The 20,603-nt window shown below is 44.3% G+C and overlaps 1 protein-coding gene and 1 pseudogene across 1 annotated transcript in view; one reads left to right on the forward strand and one right to left on the reverse strand.

The window, feature by feature from the left end:
• Positions 1-20,603, forward strand: part of LOC146194269 (polyamine-transporting ATPase 13A3-like) — an 813,351-nt gene that overhangs the window by 692,215 nt on the left and 100,533 nt on the right. The gene's annotated exons all lie outside the window — the stretch shown is intronic.
• Positions 54-20,416, reverse strand: LOC146194271 (uncharacterized; annotated as a pseudogene).

Here is a 20,603-nt window from a genome sequence, read left to right on the forward strand (position 1 = left end):
AGACCCTCCTCCACTTGGATACTGTCAATAGTCTTCAATGGAATAGCGTCAGGCTAACGAGTGGCGACGTCGACCATGGTGAGCTCACTGTCAATAGTCTTCAGTGGAAGAGCGTCAGGATAACGAGTGGCAACGTCGACCACGGTGAGCTCATATTTTTTGCCTCTATCGGATACTGGAGAGAATGGCCCCACAGTGTCAATAGCCACTCTTTAAAGCGGTAGGTCGATGGCTATAATCTTGCCCAAAGGTACAGAATCAACTTTTCCCTTTGGAACTGTGTGCTGGCACACGTCATGTGAGCGAACACAACCTTTAAAGTAATTCTGGACACCTAGACAGAAGAAATCCTCGGTGATTGTAGACACCGTTTTCTGAACACCGTGGTGTCCAGCAATAATGGCGTCATGTCCTAAGCGGAACATCGTCTCTCCCATATCTTTTGGTAACACTATGTGTTGAACCCGCCTTCCCAAGCTAAATATTCATTCACTGTATTCCATGAATTCAAACTCATATTAGAATGACGTATGACTCCTGTTTCTTTTCACCTTCTCCCCAACTCTTTCGAAGCAAGCTTTCAAGCTCGGGTCTTCTATTTGCCTAGGTGCAATTTTACCCGTTTTTACGCTCAAACACATCGTAAAGGCAGTAGAAAGCGAACGCTGCGTTGCTCGGGCTGTCACTTGAGCTTTCGTCTTTACTGCCGACTAGAAACCGACTGCCCGATCAGCCACCTGAGCTGCTGTGGGCCTTTCCACTTTAAAGTGCTCCTCAACGTTGAGCATCCTCCACTCAGAATCGGGTTCCTCGACACTTCTTGCGCCCGTAATGTTTCGCAAGATGAGATCGTAGATTGGTTGGCATATATAATAGGAAGTTTGAAATAGGGCTAAAACAGACGCTTGGGCAAGTTGGTAATCCATTGAGGGTAAACAGCGCAAAAAAGACGAGGACGAACGAAGTGCACAAACGAGCGCTGGCTTTCAACTCGCTTTACTGCTTGTCCCGCGAAAATATATACATGGAGCAAACAAAAAAGAAAACGTGAAGACACTGGTAACCAAAGATACATAATATCTCCAGCTGCGGATGACAACAGCGGCGTCATTGCCTTGCATTCAGAAACCTCATTTCCTTCGCTGTTAGAGCCACCGAAGCACTACTAACACAATCATCCTCTATCTTCGCGATTTCAACGGCTTCCAGAATTTCACAGGTTAGCTGATTGCGGTGTTTATCACTCTCGTTTGTTCAAATTGTGGTGTGCAATTATCACAATCCCTGCAGTGAATGCCAAGGTGCCCTTTCACTGCTTCGTGCACATTGTAATGACGTTCTTTGAGGCGTTCATTGAGGCAACGTCCCGTCTGACCGATATATTGTTTACCGCAAGAAAGCGGAATAGTATAAACAACACAAAGGCCGAGAAGCTATCCTCTAATGTTTCAATCCCATTAAAAATGCAAAGAAAGTTTGTAAGAAACTTAACCTTGAATCTCTAAGATGTTCACTTAGTAATAGTAAAGGTCTTAGTTTACAGTTATTCTTTAGCGCTAAGACCCATAAACCTGACTGCCCATTTCGAGTAATTGTTTCCGAAAAAGGCGCGTGGCAAAGCTCAGTGGCAACTTATTTAAAGAAAATCTTAGATTCATTAACCTTAGACGACCCTTTCCAGGTAAAGAATTCGGAGCATGTGTTAAAAATCTTTTGAAGTGCATAAGAACAAAGGTCTAATGGCTTGCTCGTTTGACGTGAAAGATTTGTACTACTCGCTACCGCATGACGAGCTCCTTTCGTGCATAGAAGACTGTATTGACCGTCAAGGTGTCTTGTCGTTCCAGAACGAGACAGGCCTGTCTGTGGCAGGTTTTTTAGAATTATTACTAACGTATCTGACTTCCACCTTTGCCACCTGGAATAACGAAACCTACTTGCAAAAACAAGGGGTATGCATTGGCTCATGTATTGCACCAGTGCTAAGTGATCTTTTAGCGCGAAAAGGCAGAAAGTTGAGAAATCGTTTGGAAGGGTCGAAGGTTGTGCCGTGCTTCCATTTCGTTGATGATTTTCTTGTCCTGATCGACACTAACGTTAATGACTTTGAGAGAATTACGCCAGACATTACATCTATTTTTGAAGAGTGCATTTATCCGCGGATGTTAACCTGTGAGTTTCCTAAAGATAACACGATCAGATTTCTTGACCTCAAGCTGTCCTTTTCGCCTAGTCATACATGCTGGATGTACGAACCATGAAACAGTAAACCATTACCTCCATTTGCATCATCTCATTCAATACTAGTAAAAAGAGCTGTTGTCAAGTCCTGTTATATCAATGCACTTAAAAGTCATGCTTCCACTCCATGAAAGACAGCTTCGAGTATCAAACCCAACGTCTAGTGAATGCCAGGTATCCCAAGCAGCTGCTTGTCACAACAGCAGAATCAATTCTTTAGGGCCTAAGGTCGAAGAAAAGGAACGAGGACGAGGCTCCACCTTTGACCGTTCAGAAAAAAGAAAAAGTTACAGTGGTTCCATATATTCACGGGATTTCACACAAGTTGAAGAAAATAGGAAGCCGATTTAATATCAGAGTCGCCCTTTCGGCACCCAGCAAGCTGGGGATGATTTGCAAGAAAGTTAACAACGCCGCGTTCGTTGCACAACGTTGCTCAGTTAGACACAAAAAACAATTTGTGCCCTGTCAGGAAAGTGTTGTTTATACTATTCCGCTGTCTTGCGGTAAGCAATATATCGGTCAGACGGGACGTTGCCTCAATGAACGCCTCAAAGAACACCATTACAATGTGCACGAAGCAGTGAAAGGGCACCTTGGCATTCACTGCAGGGATTGTGATAATTGCGCGCCACAATTTGAACAAACGAGAGTGATAAAGAAACACCGCAGTCAGCTAACCCGTGAAATTCTGGAAGCCGTTGAAATCGCGAAGATAGATGATGATTGTGTTAGTAGTGCTTCGGTGGCTCTAACAGCGAAGGAAATGAGGTTTCTGAATGCAAGGCAATGACGCCGCTGTTTTCATCCGCAGCTGGAGATATTATGTATCTTTGGTTATCAGTGTCTTCACGTTTTCTTTTGTGTTTGTTCCATGTATATATTTTCGCAGGACAAGCAGTAAAGCGAGTTGAAAGTCAGCGCTCGTTTGTGTACTTCGTTCGTCCTCGTCTTTTTTGCGCTGTTTACCCTCAATTGAAATAGGGGTATGAACTAAAGAGGTGTGGAGGAGACGACGAGCATGACGATGAGCATTACGCGTATTAACCCAAAAATAAAGAAGATGAAGTGTTTGGTGAGGTGGTAAGAGATGATTGATGGATTGATTGATTGATAAACTTTATTGTGAAAAATTGGGGTTAGAGGTTGTGGGTTAGGAAAGAGCAGCAGTCGGCAGTACTCTGTCCAGGCGTCCGTTAGCCTCAACAGTGGCTCTGACCCGCTGCACCAGCATGAGCTGATTCTGTGCGTCCGAGTCGGCTAGAAGGTCCTCCCACTGTTCAGGACTAGGGATATCTATTTTTAGGCTTTATGGGGCTTTCCCTACATCCCCATGTTGTATGGTATAATGAATCAGTGTCTCCGCACCAGACACATTCGCTTTTGTATTGTGTTACCATATCTAGTGGTACAGGGCTCTGTTCGAATATGTGTTTGTTTGTAGGCGCCTAAGTGTAGTGGCTTGTTCTCGGCTTAGTGCGTCATATGGAAGTGCGTACTTTCTAAGCCTCTCCCTACACGCTCGTATTGTTTCCCCGTATGTTTCCGGTGTTGTTAAAGGCTCTACCGATAGCTCCACCGCGAGTAAAACCTCGGAAGACGACATCTACTCTAATGTTACCCTCCATCCCAGCGTCGGGGACCCAAACAATCATGTGTTGCCTACTGTTGTCTGTTTTGTCTGGCCGGCCGGCTAGGAACTTGTTTGCTATGCGATGAATCCTGTTGTTTTGGAAGGCTCGACAGGCGGCTTGCGAGTCCAAAACTATCCAGTAACTGTGTTCTCTGCGGTTTGCTTCCAAGATTGCTAGGGCTTCCTCTTCCGCTGTGCGGATGCATTTGGTCCGTATGCGTGTTCCGTATATGAGCTTGACTCGTGACTCAGTGACCGCGGCTGCGCTCGCCTATCTGCCTTTGTACCTCGCTGTGTCGACGTACATCACAAAATGTTTTTTTTTTTTTTGCGTGTGTTCAGTTACTTGTCAAGGGCTCTGGTATTTCGTCTGCCGTTATGATTGACAGGGTCCATATTTCTGGGCAGTGCCCGGAGTGTGAAAGTGTCCCTGATGCCTGGTGCAATATTTGTGATTGGTGGAGAAGAGAAGACGATGACGACGACGAGAAGTGTTACGTGTACCAATGCGAAGTTATAAAAGCGCAAGGGATATCGTGGCACTGGGGGTAGGGGGAGAACGCATAAGTGGAGGTTGCAGCGGGTCACGGACACCTCTGCTGAAAGAGCAACGCCGGCTACTGCTTCGGTGATCTCGAGGTCTACGCATTTTGCTACTACCTGTCGTGTATAATATCGTGCGGACAGTAGAATCTTGGCTTCAGGAAGGCACCTGACCGTGCTGTCTACAAGAGTGACGGCCGGCGCTTCCCCTGTAAGATCCTCGTCCTTCACCAGGATTCTCAAAATCAAAACTGTGTTGGTTCCGCTGTCTCTAAGCCCCACTTCGGCACGGTCCCCTATTTGCCAAACAACCACCGGCATTGCTGCTTTCGACTTACTTGGGTGTTCCACTCACCGCCTCATTTTCCGGCGGCGTTTGTTCTCCTTTTAGCTGTGGTACTTCAGGTGGTGCGACAAGTTCTACCCGAGAGTCGACCAAACATTCAGCTCGGTCCTGCGTTTTATGTCGACATTCATCCACAGTAGGTCCATCCCTCTTGCAACCTTCACACACAACCTGTGTCTTTTGGGCAACGCTACTAGACCGACAGTCAACTGCACGGTGTCCCACCTTGCCACAGAGGCAACACCTTACTGGCGCCTTAAATGGACCACCATAGGCTCCTGGTTTTGTTGTATCTGTCTTTCAGGAATTTTGAGCTTCTTCCTTTGTCGTACAATTCTTGGTCCTTGAGCCTCGAGGAATTGATCTGCAGTGTCGGCAAACTCTTCCAATGAACACAACTTTCTTTCTGGAACAGCGCTAGCTTTGGACTCCAACATAGTAAAAACTACTCTGTCACTCTTCACATACCCCCTCAAAACTGTAATCTCTGTTCGACATATCAAGCCACGTACCTGTCTAAATAGTCAACCTGCAGGAAAACTGCTTAACGGTTTCAGTATCCTCAGGTTTAGCGGTGCGAATACACTCTATACAACAGAATTATAGATTTTCACTGTAATGCTCCAAGAACGTGTTAACACCTATCTCAAATTTTTCTACTTCTGTTTGGTCCCCAACTTCGCTTGGCAGTTGGTTCCAGATTTCTACTGCATCGGGAGAAAAGGAGTAGCGATATACATCAGTATGTGCAATAATAGGTTGCAATACCTTACCGGGATTTTTTCGTGGGAAACGCTACAGAGGACGTGTAACATAGTGTTGTTTATTACCTTTTACTTTATCGTTCATCATGAAAAAAAAAAAGTTTCAATTTCTGCTTTGTTCTTCTCATTTCTAGTGATTCTAACTGGCACTGTTTTAGCATTTCTGTGACTTAGTCAGTGCGCCGGTATTTAGGACACATAAAACGTGCCGAAATGCTTTGCAATCTTTCCAGTTTTCGTTTTAAACCCTTTTGATGGGGACTCCACACTACACTTGCGTACTCCATGATTGGCCGCACGAATGTCTTGTACGCAATCAATTTAATTTCTCGAGTCGCATTCGGCAAATTCCTCCGCAGGAAACAAAGCTTCTGATAAGCTTTTAAATAAATATTTTCAATATGGGTGCGCCGACACAGATTATGTGTTAGTGTCACTCCCAAGTATCTAAAACACTTTACCTCATTTAAAGAATTTTCACCGATATTATATTGAATCGGCATAACATTCTGCTTCCTTGTTACATGCATGTAAGTAGATTTTTGGTAATTTATTTCCATGCCCCACTTCAGGCACCACGAGTTTAACGACTGAAGACACCTATTTATATTCATCCGATCTTCGGGGGAAGCCACGGGAGAGTAAATTAAACAGTCATGAGCAAAAAGTTTTATTTTGAAAGGCGATTCAATGATAGCAGAAATATCATTCATATATAACAAAAACAAACGCGGACCCAAAACGGAACCCTGTGGCACCCCCGACAGAACTTCACCCTTACCTGCTTGACAGCGATTGCCTAGATACGCCTGAATCCATAGTACTATATTTTCACTGGTTCCTAATCTGCGCAGTTTAAAAAGTTTATGATGGGAAACTTTATCGATGTTTCAATCAGCTGCGTCACCGTCGAAAGGCCAGTCCGAAAACCATGCTGGAACGGACACAAAAGGTCGTTAATTTCCAAAAACTGAAGGATGTGTTTAGCTACTATGTGTTCAAAAACCTTGCAACGTAAGGAAGGGAAGCCGGTTTATAGTTCTTTACAAGAAGTTGAGGACCGCCTTTAAAAACCAGAAATACTATTGCGCTGCGCCAGTCATTAGGTAAAAAATGATCCCGCAATGGTATTTCAAATAAAGTTTGGAAGTAATAGCACAACCACTCAGCATACCGTTTAAGGAATTGCGCCGGTATTTCATCAGGGCCGCACGATTTCTTTGGGTCCAGAGACAGCAGCTGCTGACAAATGCCCTCCCTATTGATGCGAATGTCGTGCATCGAGTATGGCAACGTGCAAATTGTAGTATAGGCTCCCAAAGCATCGTTGGGGGGCGCTGCGATGGATGGATGGAATGGGTGGATGGAATATAGGAGCGTCCCCTTTGAAACGGGGTGGTAGCAGTAGCTATCATGCTCATTTTTCTCCCTATATCTTAGTTATTGATTTAGAATGGTTAACCAAACCACCATTCTATTTATTAAATTTTGTTCGTACATTACTAACATTATGTCACTTCTCTGCTTTTAAGCCACCAATCTTCCAGAAGTTTATTGCTAGTTTCCACAGCCGGTTTATTCACCCGGCCACTGGTATCTCTAAACCCCAGAGCTTCAGGAACAGTGATTGCGCCTGCACCAACTTCCGAATGGATACCATTACATTCGAGTATAATATGGGCAATTGTTTCACTGGAGTTTCCACATACAGCACATGCGTCATCTCCATTGTTAAATTTCTTTTTGTAGCTGCGTGTTCTAAGGCACCCAGATCTAGCTTCAAAAAGTAGGGCACTGCCTCTTGAGTTATCAAAGGAATCTTCCTTCCTGATCTGCATTTTCCACTTTCGGTATAATTCCACACTCTGTTTCTTTGCCATCGAATTTATCCAATTTTTACCTTCTGTATTTTTCACCTGTTGCTTAATGCTCTTTATTTCTCCGTCCTTGTTACTAGCATACTTACTAGTTAGTTTCCTAGTTCTTTTCCTCCATTGTGAGTCAACGCTTTTTAGGTACAGGTATTTAAATACTTTAGCCGCCCATCTGTTACTGTCCAATTTCCTCAGGCGTTCCTCATATAATATTTTACTCTGAGCTTCCCGCACTTCGAAAGATGCCCAGCCTATATCTCCCTGTACCCCCTCATTTGTAGTTTTGCCGTGGGCACCTAGTGCTAATCGTCCAACAGATCTCTGATTTGTTTCTAATGTCGACTGTACCTCTGATTTTAGGCACAAAACCGCATTTCCGAAAGTAAGTCCGGGCACCATAATTCCTTTCCAAATACCCCTCTAAACCTCATACCTATTGTATCCCCGCAATGCCTTATGCTTCATTATCCCGGCATTCCTTCGCCCTTTGGCCTTAAGTGATTGCTCATGCTTTCCAATGTATGCCAATCCTTCGTTTACCCATACCCCCAGATATTTATATTCTGCTACTAAAGGTATTTCAAGGCCTTGTATTTTAAGACCCTGATCAGTTGAGCCGTTGAAAATCATCAAACCCGACTTAGCTGCGCTGAAACTGAAGCCTAGAGCGTCCCCTTCGTCTCCGCAATACTTAACTAGAGTTTGCAATTCTTCCAGACTCTCAGCTAGCAGCACAATATCGTCTGCATACATCAAACCGGGGAGGCGCTGCTCTACCGCCTTTCCACCTAATCTATATGACAGGGTAAAACCTAGGTTATTGTCTTGTATCCTCCGTTCCAGGTTTATCATATAAAGCATGAACAGCACCGGTGATAGAGGACAGCCTTGTCTTAATCCTTTGCATACTTTGACATCCTCCGTACTTCTTATCCCTTCTCACGTAATTTCTACCTTGTTATCCTGGTATATTTCCTGTAGGAACTCTATTATCTCATAACCGATACCTCCTTTTAATATGTTCCACGGGAGTTCCCTGCTTACGTTGTCGTACGCCCCGTTTATGTCTAGGAAGGCCAAATACAAAGGTCTATTGTGCACTCTAGATATTTCGATGCATTGGGTAAGCACGAACAGGCTATCATCTAAGCGCCTAACATTTCTAAAGCCGTTCTGAAGTTCTCCGAGTATCTTGTTACTTTCAACCCATGCTTGCACCTTTAATTTCACCGCCTGCACGGCTAACCTGTACATAACAGATGTTATGGTAATCGGCCTGTAGGATTTTATGTGCATCCTGTCTCCTTTCCCTTTATAAATCAAATTCATTTTACTCTGCCGCCAGCTGTCCGGAATTTGCTTATTCGTTATGACTGTTTCCAGAGCTTTTAACAACGTTTCCTTACTTTTTGGACCGAGTTCATTAATCAGCTTGATCGGAATTCCATCTATTCCTGTAGATGTGTTTTAGGAATATTTTTTTCTGCCTTTTTCCAGTTTAGATTGGTCATTTCTAAGCTGCTTTGTATTCTGCTACCTTTTGTTGCTTCCTGATTTGCGGAGATTACCCTATCGTCGCTCTTAAATGACTCGGCTATAACTGATGTAATGTAGTTCACTGCGTTATCTCCCTTTAAACAATTTCCCTCGTTATCTTGAATCCGATCCTGCTTTCTTTGATTCTTCTTCCCTAGCCAGCTTATATTGTTCCAGAATTTTCTTGCTCCGCCTCTAGAGGCATCGTGTATATCAGCCATCCAGCGATTGGTGGACTGTCTTATTTTACTTTGGACGAGGGCCTGCACCTGACGTTTCTTTTGTCGATATGATTCCCATTTTTGGTCGATTTCCTCCTGAGATACCTGTGCTTTCTTTGCCATTCGGTGTTCCCTTGAAGCAGCCCGTCGTTGTTCAATAGCTTCCATGATTTCCTTATTCCACCAGCTCCGTGGCTTCCTCTTTCCATTCCAGCGGTTTGCTACTTTAACCTCCTGAATTTTCCTCCTTATGAGTAGTTCTACCTGTTCATAATCTCAGTCTTCCATGGGGCTTTTCTCTATTGTTTCCTCTATGTCTGCGGCTATCTGCGCTATTCGATTGTCGTTTAATTTTGCGTTTACGTTTTGTCTAAGTTCCATTTCTCTTTTGATAAAGGGCCCCATCTGCAGACTAATACGTTTATGATCACTTCCCAGACTACACTCCCCTTCTTCGTCTATTTCCATTTTTGTGACCTTGCTATAAATTTCCTGCGACATTAGACAATAGTCAATGGTCGTCTGCCTGTTGCGGAATTCCCACGTGATTTGGCCTTCCCATTTTGTTTCTCTATTTACTATAACTAGATCGTGTCGCTCACAGAAATCTAGCATTAGCTTGCCGTTACAATCCGTGTATCCATCCAGATCGTCGATGTGGCCGTTCATGTTCCCCAGTAGAATAATATATGCCCCGTTCCCAAACTGGCTTATATCGCCACTGAGACATTCAACAAGATCCCTGTTTTCTTGCCTGCATTGATGTCCTGTTCCTAAATAAACTACCCCTAGCCATGTCCTTATGCCGGCAATTGTTCCTGAAACCCAGATATGCCTTTACAAGATGATTTAATTCTTTGCCAATTTGTTCCCTGATGTATCAACATACCTACCCCTCCACCCTTTTTTTCCGTTCTCGTTCTGTTGCACCCTTCCCAGACGCAGCCTTCTATAAACGGCGGATCTTCTAGATCCCTGAGATGAGTATCGCAAAGAGCGTACACACCTATTTTGTCATCCTTCGACTGCTGTTCTATCTCTAGCCATTTCGCTCTTTTTCTACCTCCTTGCATGTTTATGTAGCTGATCCTAGTGTTAAATTTCTTTTTTGTACTTTTCTTTCTCGACCTACTCTTTGCCATTTTGGGGCTCTGCCTCCATTATTACACTTTCTTCTGCTTCACTTCTAACTACGTCTGTGTACGGAGTCCTCGCGGACCCCCTAAAAAAGCTACAGCCCTGCCTGCCAGGCGCCAGCCGATCTCTGCTTCAACCCTTCTGTTAAAATGAATGCCATCTCGCTGAAAAGCCCTACCAAAACCTGCTTTATGTACCTCCCTGTTTACCTCAACCACTTCGAAACACTTCTCCAGGCTTAACTTTCTTATGTCCTGGTGAACTGTCACCACGTCCTTTTCCATCTTTCCGTTCAATCCTAGCACCTCTGGTACTGTGCATACAACTATCTGCGTCTGCTGTGCTATCTCCCTGATCTCGTCAACTCCTTTAGCTAAACTTTCCACCACTCCTGCAGCGTCACCATTTAGGACATCGTTTAGCCCCGCGGCTACTATTACCATACTGCGCTCTGCGGAATTCTTCAACAGCCTATTTTTACTCTCTTTTAGCACTGCCCTCATTGTTCTCCCCGGGAAGGCTCCAACCAACACTCTCTTATCACCCCTTGCATGTTCCAAGATATCTCGCTTGCACCTGTTCATGTTACAATCTCCGGTGATAAGCACCTGGGCCTTCTCTCTCCCTCTCCCAACTGTTGGCTCCTGCTTTCGGTTATCTGTGTCCTTATCTCTGGGATTCTCATTCTTCCTTACTTGCTCCTTTTTTTCCGGCGTCTTAGCTGCTTCTAAATAACTCTGACGGTTCGGATCCGCCTGACCTAGTTTGCTTATGCCTTCCATGCCAGTGCTGGCCCCTACCACGTGGCCCGCATTGGAATGTTCATCCTCGTTGGTTCTAAGGATAAAGTCGGCCTCTTTTTTTTTTCAGTTTCAGTAAGCTGTCCAAGCAGTTTCTGATTTTCCGTTCTTAACAAACTTACTTCATTTTCTAAATCATCCACACGAGACACTAAACTGCCCCTTTCTTGATCAAATCTACCTAGACGCGCACTCAGTATGCAACACCGACACAAAAAGTCGCTGCTTTCCGCTTGACCTACAGAGTCAAAACGCGTTTCTTGAGATTAACCTGCGCCTCACATTGAGTACACTTTACCTTCTTTTGATTGTACATCTTAAGCGCTCATAGACTGAACTATATGTATTACGAATTCTCAGAATATACAAATTGCCAAAAGAAGACACAAGAAACGACTAGCAAACACGCGTTAAAAACCAATTCTGCGAATGCCAATAGCCTAGAAAAAAAAATTTATCTAAACAAGATAGCTAAATAATGAGCGCCAAGAAAACCTAGCTGCCGGCACGAAAAACCAGGCCGCTAGGACAAAGAGCTAAAATCTATTCTTTTGGCTGCACCTAACCTAACTAGCTGAAAACGAAATAAAGTTAATAAAAGAAAGAACTGACCTATTTGACGCTTCGGAAGCTCCCGCTGTCGCCAGTCCGTCCGTTTCCGGTAGCCACGTGCAATCGGAGGAGCGATGGAACACGCGTCCGCGCCCCACGGCTGTCAGCTGTCAACTGTGTCAACTGGATGGATGGATGGAATATAGGAGCGTCCCCTTTGAAACGGGGTGGTAGCAGTAGCTATCATGCTCATTTTTCTCCCTATATCTTAATTATTGATTTAGATTGGTTAACTAATCCATCATTCTATTTATTAAATTTTGTTCCTACATTACTAACATTATGTCACTTCTCTGCGTTTAAGCCATCAATCTTCCAGTCGTTTTTGCTAGTTTCCACCGCCGGTTTATTCACCCGGCCACTGTTATCTCTAAACCCCAGAGCTTCAGAAACAGTGATTGCGCCTGCATCAACTTCCGGATGGATACCATTACATTCGAGTGTAATATGGTCAATTGTTTCACTGGAGTTTCCACATACAGCACATGCGTCATCTCCATTGTTAAATTTCTTTTTGTAGCTGCGTGTTCTAAGGCACCCTTATCTAGCTTCAAAAAGTAGGGCACTGCCTCTTGAGTTATCAAAGAAATTTTCCTTCATGATGTGCATTTTCCACTTTCGGTATAATTCCACACTCTGTTTCTTTTCCATCGAATTTATCCAATTTTTACCTTCTGTGTTTTTCACCTGTTGCTTAATGCTCTTTATTTCTCCGTCCTTGTTACTAGCATAATGACTAGTTAGTTTCCTAGTTCTTTTCCTCCATTGTGAGTCAATGCTTTTTAGGTACAGGTATTTAAATACTTTAGCTGTCCATCTGTTACTGTCCAATTTCCTCAGGCGTTCCTCATATAATATTTTACTCTGAGCTTCCCGTACTTCGAAAGATGCCCAGCCCATATTTCCCTGTACCGCCTCATCTGTAGTTTTGCCGTGGGCACCTAGTGCTAATCGTCCAACGGATCTCTGATTTGTTTCTAATGTCGACTGTACCTCCGAGTTTAGGCACAAAACCGCATTTTCGAAAGTAAGTCCGGGCACCATAATTCCTTTCCAAATACCCCTCAAAACCTCATACCTATTGTATGCCCACAATGCCTTATGCTTCATTATCCCATTCCTTCGCCCTTTGACCTTAAGTGATTGCTCGTGCTTTCCAATGTATGCCAAACCTTGGTTTACCCATACCCCCAGATATTTATATTCTGCTACTCTAGGTATTTCAAGGCCTTGTATTTTAAGGCCCTGTTCAGTTGAGCCTTTGAAAATCATCAGACCAGACTTAACGGCGCTGAAACTGAAGCCCAGAGCGTCCCCTTCGTCTCCGCAATACTTAACTAGAGTTTGCAATTCTTCCAGACTCTCAGCTAGCAGCACAACATCGTCTGCTGGCTCCAACTACTCCTGATGGGCAGCGCCATCTGTGGCAGAAAAACCCACACTGGGACGCCGCCGGCTCGGTTCGCTGCCTTCGCGAAGTGCGCCGCGCGCTTTCTCTCGAACAAGCACTCGCCCTGACGCGCCCCCGCAGACGCATCGCGACATGCCGCCTGCATTCTGTCTTGATGATTGGGCAACCTGCCGCGTATTTCCACTGAGGAAACGTAATTATAGGCGAGAAAATTTTTATTAACGTCTGCACTGTAGAGCAGACGACAGACGGAGATGAGTAAATATTGATTGTGAATGCGTTTCCCACGTTAGCGAAAACGTAGGAAGTTTATCTCGACGTAAGTCAGCTATGTAACTATATTGTCGTATCTTGTCACGTAGCCGTTTAGGCCCGTAAACAGAAGGTTGGTTTTTAATACAGGGTTGATCTAGCAGGCACAGGAGAGCAGGTCCAGAGCACCGAGTGACAGCAGCCGACTTCAGATTCTTCTCATCGAACACCACGGGGCCACTTCTTTGAGTCCGCGCAAGAGACTCCCGATGAGCAGCCGCTACAGTATAATATGTTTAAAACTGCGGAAGTATTATCAGTACTCTGAAATAAAGCTGCGCGCTTGTTGATTATCGTTTTGGCCTGTAGCATGGAATCTATATACGATTTTGTTTTTATTATTACGACGTTACTAAAGCAAATCTTGCAGTAGAAGAATAAGCTATAGTCCGAAGGAGATGTTTCTTCAAAGGCACGAACGCTAGCAGTCTCACAAGCACATGCGTGCTCCGCGCGCTGCACGCGACATAACCGGCTCGCTGGCTCGGAAGGAAGGTGAAATCCAAGCTTGTACTACAATCGGGCTTTATTTCGGTTCTTACTAAATGGTTGTGCTTCATTTATATTTGGTTTGCATTTACGAAACCTGTGACGCGAATAGGGTGCTCCGTGCGAGTAGTGTCAATCGAGCCATAACTAGGATCGCTTTTGTATTGCACTTCCAACGTATTTTTGTTATGAATAATAATAATGTTGGTTCATTTATTGGCCAATTTGCGGAAATCTGTAAAAGCGGCTCAGCCAAGCATGTTTTCCATCCCCCCCCCCCCCACACACACACAAAAAAATGGCCTCGTTCCTAGATATTTTCTTGGTCGTAGGGCACATTCACACATCATTGTCGATCGCGGACGTCGCACGCTGGATATTTGTTGATTTGGTTGCTTTCAGAGCACTCGCAAAGCAGGGAGAGAGCACAGAAAATCGGCAAAGCAAGACACGCGCGGAGCGAAGAGCAGGATAATCCTCCACCCACTTCACTTCGTATACATGGTGTTAAACCATTGTACTCTTTTGATGCCTTTCTAAGACGTTTTTGTCAACTGTCGAACATTTTTGAGTTTATGGAGAAAGGAAAAATTAGCCCTTTTCGTTTCCACAAAGAACGCGAGACTTCTCAGAATGCTGTCATGCGGTTGGAAAACAGGTCTTGTGGAAACGCTTCCAATGAAATCTGCAAAGTTTCACACGTGAGCCTCGTCTTTTGGCGCTTCGCCTACTATTGTGGCTACCCATGACACAATGCTACTTAGTACCTCCGTTTTGCATCAGCGGAAGCGTTTTTGTACCGCCAAATAATCGCCAGGCGCAACTCGATTGCCGCACGTGCACAGGAAGCTTGCGGAGCGTCTGCTCCGGCGACGTCCCATCGTTTCACATTTCGCCACCATGCCAGGAATGCGGCGCTGCCATCGCGCGGCGAAACTAGAGCTTGGGTTCTCTATTGTCACTCTCAATGTCATTTGTATCTCTACTAAAGACCGACTGGAAGAAATCGTTAAACATATTTGCAATATCATTTTTATCAGTCACTTCATCATCCCCATCCATTACCTGGTCGATTGCGTTCTTCCTCGCTGATAAATATCGCCAGAACCTTTGCGGTGAGCTTTTGAGGAAGTGAGCCAGTGTTGTATTGAAGTACGTTTTCTTCGAATCTAGTAACGCTGTTTTGAGCTTCTGTTTGGTGTTTGAAAGTTCTGCCGCTCTATTTTTCTTCTTTCGTAGCCTTTTAACTTACGCTTTAACTGAATGATCTCTCTAGTGATCCAAGGATTGAGCTGCTTCGATTTCTTTGAGCGAGTAGGAACACATTTTTCAATGCAATATCTTAGTATGCCCTTGAAGCGTTGCCACAATTCCTCTATACTTTCACGGTGTGATGCATTTGCAAACTGATTTAATTTTGCTTCTAAGACGTCTAAGATAGACGTGTCGTCTGCACGATTGTCATCTTTGACACGTATTAAAACATACGATTTTTTCAAACTGGAGTGTTCAACAGCACATTTAAACATGTAACCTTGTGGTCAGATAACCACGGCTCGACAGTAATAGTGTGGTCTGCCACTTTACTGGATAAAACCAAGTCCAACAATGACTGCGATCTTGATGTAACCCTTGTAAAATTCTTTACTATTTGCTTAAGGTTATGCGTAAACATAATTTCCATCATTTTATTTGCACTGCTTATTTCTACATTTCCGGTTGACAAAGTTTCCCAATTAATGTCTGGAAAATTGAAGTCGCCAGCCATTATTAGTCTGGTGTTCTCATTAACATGAGAGTTAAGAAACAAAAGCAATTCATTCAAAAATTCAGGAGATATAGAAGGCAGCCTGCACACAATACCTACTAAATGCACAATGTTCCCACAAGAAACCTTGCACCATACCATTTCAGAAAGGCTCCAGTTGAGAGCGACTGCAGATACTGTGCTTTTCGTGACAATAGCCACACCCCCTCCTTTAGAATTTCTATCCCATCTAAACACGTGGTACCGAGGTGGAAAAATGCTATCGTTACCAATTCCCTCATGTAACCAGGTCTCGGTTATTAGTAATAGGTCAGGCTTCTCATAAATTAGCAAATGTTCCAAATCAGTTGTTTTGTTTGCTACACTGCGGGTTTTGAACACAATAATTCAGAGCTATATTTGCGACGAATCGTTATGATCATCAATCGTCACTTGATTTGGTCGATAATAGCGAACTGTGACCACAAGATTTATTGTTAACTTTAGGTCGACCTATCTTATCTGGCTGGGTTTGGTACACACAACGCTCCTGTCGTTCGTGATCCCACGCGTAAATGGTGTTGTTAATCTTAAGTTTATCCTGTAGCAGTTGTACCTTTGTTCGATTATCTCTTTCGGTTTTACTGTTTTGCCATAGCTTTTTCTTACTGCTACCGTTTCCTTCGCATAGTATTGGCTTACACTTATCGGGCCACCTTTCAACTTCCCACAGTTCTTAAATATCAGCTCTCTTTCTCTAGAGTCGAAAAAGTGCATAACGACAGATCTATGGCTACCAGCTTTTTCCTTGCCTATACGATGAATTCTGTCTATAGTATTCTCCTGAACGCCCAATTTTTCATTAAATACCTTCTAAATCACTGCTTCCCTCAGATCGGAATCAGATTCGTCCTTTGCTTCTTTGACACCAAAAAACCATAATATTATTAATTCTACTTTTCCTCTCGTATTCAGTCAACCTATCTGCCTGTTGACGAACAAGGGTCTCTAGACTTTGTATTCGTTTGTTCATTTCTTCAACAATGTCAAGAAATCCAGCCATCATATCGCATTTTACATTCAGTTGGTCATTTCTGTTCTCAGTTTATCTATTTTAGCATCTGATTTGGCCTGGTTTTCTAGAATTAACTGCAGCGTTTCAGCAGTCTTGGGCCCCGGGGTTTTCTCAACATCATCGGAGACCAACAAAGACAATAACATAAACCAAGAGTCACTCAACACAGTCAAATATCTTCTAGGGCACGGCAGAACTAACAGAAAACGGTTGTCACTCCTAAAGTCTCGAACATTAGTCAAATAACGAACCTGTAACAGCAGAATTAATGGTTTAGGCATGTTGCCAATTGTCTAGGTGCTGTGCCCTCTGAATGCTCCTATGTCGCGCAGTTCCTTTTATAGGCGACCCACTGGTGACGTCACTGCCACCGACGGAAAACGCCCCTTGAACAAGTTATCGTCGATATCGCCGTCATGGTGTGCCTCGAAGAAAAACGGTGTTTCATCCGTACCACAGGTTGAAATTCTTGCGGCAAAAATCCATGGCGGGAGCTGTCACAGCAGAATTGATGACTTAGGCATGTTGCCAATTGTCCAGGTGCCGTGCCCTCTCATACTATATTTGGATACACTATCGCCGCATATCCGGCAGCAAAAAATCGAATAATTGCTGAGATATTGCAATAAGAAGTTGATATTTTTTCTTGTTCCCGCCGGTCAAATTCAAACTGTTCCCTCCGACTAGGTAGTCGGAGTTGAGTGACGCACACTATGACGTAAGCGGAGACTCCGTGATTGCTAGCGAGCCGGCGCGGCCCGCGGCGTCGCATCCCTCAGGGGCCAACATGGCAACAGCGTGCTCACAATTAGTGATGGCCACAGCTGAAATAAATAAAACGATGAAGAGAGTAATTTACTGAGCGATGGGTTCATAAAGGAAGAAAAAAAAACATAGAGCGCTTGTAATGCACAATACTTTACATGTTTCTCAAGCCTTCGCGCTCATTCTTGCACTGCGTATAAACAAACTGAGCCCTCGGTCATCGCAATGCTCCCCGAAATGGTTACATACAAATAAGATTTAGTTACCAGCAAAATAGTGTCCTCGCTGCTGCACTTTCCAGTTTTGAAGCTTCGTCGCACGTTTTTCCTCCAAGCTTTTTGCTACAGCTCCGTGTTCAGCGAAAATTACGTCTACGGTAACAGAGCATTACCGAAGAGCCGGCAGCCCCTGAATTTGCCAGCGCTGTGAAATTCCACATGTTAAAATGGTTCCAGTGCACAATATAGTGTGCATAGGCATCCAAAACATTAGTTTCAAGTTGAGAGCAGGCAGCATGCTCCGATGGTCAAGAAGTTGTAATTTTTAGACCGGCAGCAATGGCTTGTGCACCTCGAAACATGTTCCATTATAAATGCGGCCATGACATAATATGCAGAAATATTTCCCACCTCCCTGAGGCGCAGCGTTCATGATCCATTTTTGTTCACTGTCTGGACGTGCACTGCCAGATTTTGTTGTGCCAACCGAATGTTACAAGGCAGGTATTTATGGTTACTTTAGAGAAGTTGTTCAAAGTGTGCGATTTCTTTCTGCTAGATTTTCAAAAGAATAATTATCAACTGTGAAAAAGAAAGAGTTGTACAAAGATTTCTGCGTCGTTGTTCTTCCGGAGCCCATATATAGGGCCATATACAGGGGAGGCCCTGGTAGGAATGTACTGAAGAGGGCAAAGAGAATGAGAGTGCCGGCAGCGGCTAAAACTTTCTTTTTTAAGTTGCACTCGGGAACTTTGCCAGTAAAAGTGTTTTTGCAAGAAAAAGGTTGATTTCTTTCAATGGGTGCACATTGCTTAATTTGTAAACAGCCAGAAACGATAGATCATGTATTTTTTCACTGTTGGGAAGGGGTTTATTTTTTGGACATACTTCAAAGAACCATAAAGTAAGATTTACGCATTAATCTTTACGGAATACGGTAGTAACCCACGCAAAATGAGGAGGGGGTCCATATGATTCAATCTTGCTAATGGGCTTCCACAGTATATGGCGTTCACGCATGGCAGGATATCACTGTGATCGTGACGCGTCCTGCTCGAATTTTGTTTCCGCGAGGCTCTCTATTGGTTCATCGAGATTGTGAAGTTTGTCGATGATAATCCTGACTGTTGCCAAAGGTAGAACCTTTGATAGATCTAAAGGAATTTTAGAACGACGAAGCCAGCCCCTGGCAGCCTCAGTATATCAATGTCTAGTGTGTGTTTGTGTTGTCTTGCAAAAGTCAGCCAATAAAGAAAAAAAAGCGCGGCGTATCCGAGTGGTTAGCGCTGAACGTTGTGGAGCAAGCAGTAGTGAGCTCGAATCTCGCTAGTGGGGGTGTTTTCTACCATTCGGATTTTTTGTTTACATTTTTAATGTATTTGTGGTGCTTCGTTACTTTTAGTTTCTGCTTTTTGTCCGAGGGCCTTTTTTTGCTGGGCGGCCAACTTAATAGATCGACGCTCTCTTTGGTATGAGCGGCAAGTACGCCCCTTTTGTTTACGATGCCTGCAAATAGCACGTTGAAGGCCTTGTTGCCGCAGTATGTGGCTCAGATGTGCCATGATTTAGTGTACAATTGAATGATAATGCGTTTTTCTTTCGGCACTTAGCATATGTATGCTTTTCGTGGCGTACGTAGCTGCAGTCGAGCGGTCAGGTCAAGGTTAACGAGAGCTCGCAGTCAAAGCGGTGACGGCGGCGATATGTTGGCTCAGAAGTGTGAACGAAGGAGCGTGTCGGCGCAGCGGATTTCGATCGCTCGCTCGCGCCTCGGAATGCTCAAATGTGAACTAGCCCGACGCATCTGCTACTACAAGCTCGTAATTCAGGCACTGCAAGTCCAAACTTCAAACTATGCGAGCACGCACGAAGTGCCTACCCGGAGCATAACCGAAACTGAAGTGGGCGCGTGGCGCCTCCAAGTATATTTTTGTATTTGCCTTGCAACGTTTACGTTGTATTTTGCTGTCGTTTACGTATGATAAAAGCGTGTTATTATATTCGAGACAAAACCTGCGACCGCCTTCAAACGGACAACGTAATTCGCATTTGTCAGCCTACAGGATCCCTAGAGCTTCACGTGATTATTAGTTGCGAGCTTCGGCTGTGGCGGCGATACCTGTATTTCTGTTCACGTCTTTACTACCTTATAACAGCTCTGATTTCAGTAAGAGTGAATTTTTTGTAATCAGGAATTGGCATTCTACCGATGCAAGCCAACTTGAGTTTTCTCTTTACTGTCCCTTTAACTGCGCTCCCAGCCTTTTCCCAAAGCTAACAGCTCGAATCTTTGCAGATGTGCGTTAAAATCATCTCTTTTGTCATCAAAACGCGCCAGGAGCTTTTTTAGACAAACTTTGGCCTGTCTCGAAGATTCTATGCCCGCTAAATAACGCCAATCACCGTCCGTGATCTCCTCGTATCCTCCCACGCACGGCATTAGCCTGTTTCCACAAAATAAACTCCCTCCCACGTTCTATTCTCCCCTGCTTTTCCTCGTGAACTCTCTTAGCCTCCCGTTCTAATGCCTCGCGAGCTCTTGAGCCTCCCGCTCTTCAGCCGCGCGAGCGTCTACGCGTGCTTGTACCCTTTTCTTCCTCTTCATCTTTGCCTCCTCGTCATAGAGACGCATGGCCTCTTCCTTGTTTAGACGTAGCTTAAAAGACAGCTCTAACGATTTTGCCAAATCCATACTTTCTGCCGTCGAGAGATCGGAAAGCTACGGGAAAAAACAAAAAGAAACCTGGGAATGAATCCTGGCAGGTTCGCCACTTGAATCTGTCACAGATCCCGGAGAACGCTCGGGCAGAAAAAATGGACTAGGCGATAGGTGTACCCACACAGACGCACATTTATTATGCCCTACGCGACCGACACAC

This window comes from Amblyomma maculatum, chromosome 3 (assembly GCF_055883805.1).
Source record: "Amblyomma maculatum isolate TAMU_Amacu chromosome 3, ASM5588380v1, whole genome shotgun sequence".
NCBI lineage: Eukaryota > Metazoa > Arthropoda > Arachnida > Ixodida > Ixodidae > Amblyomma > Amblyomma maculatum.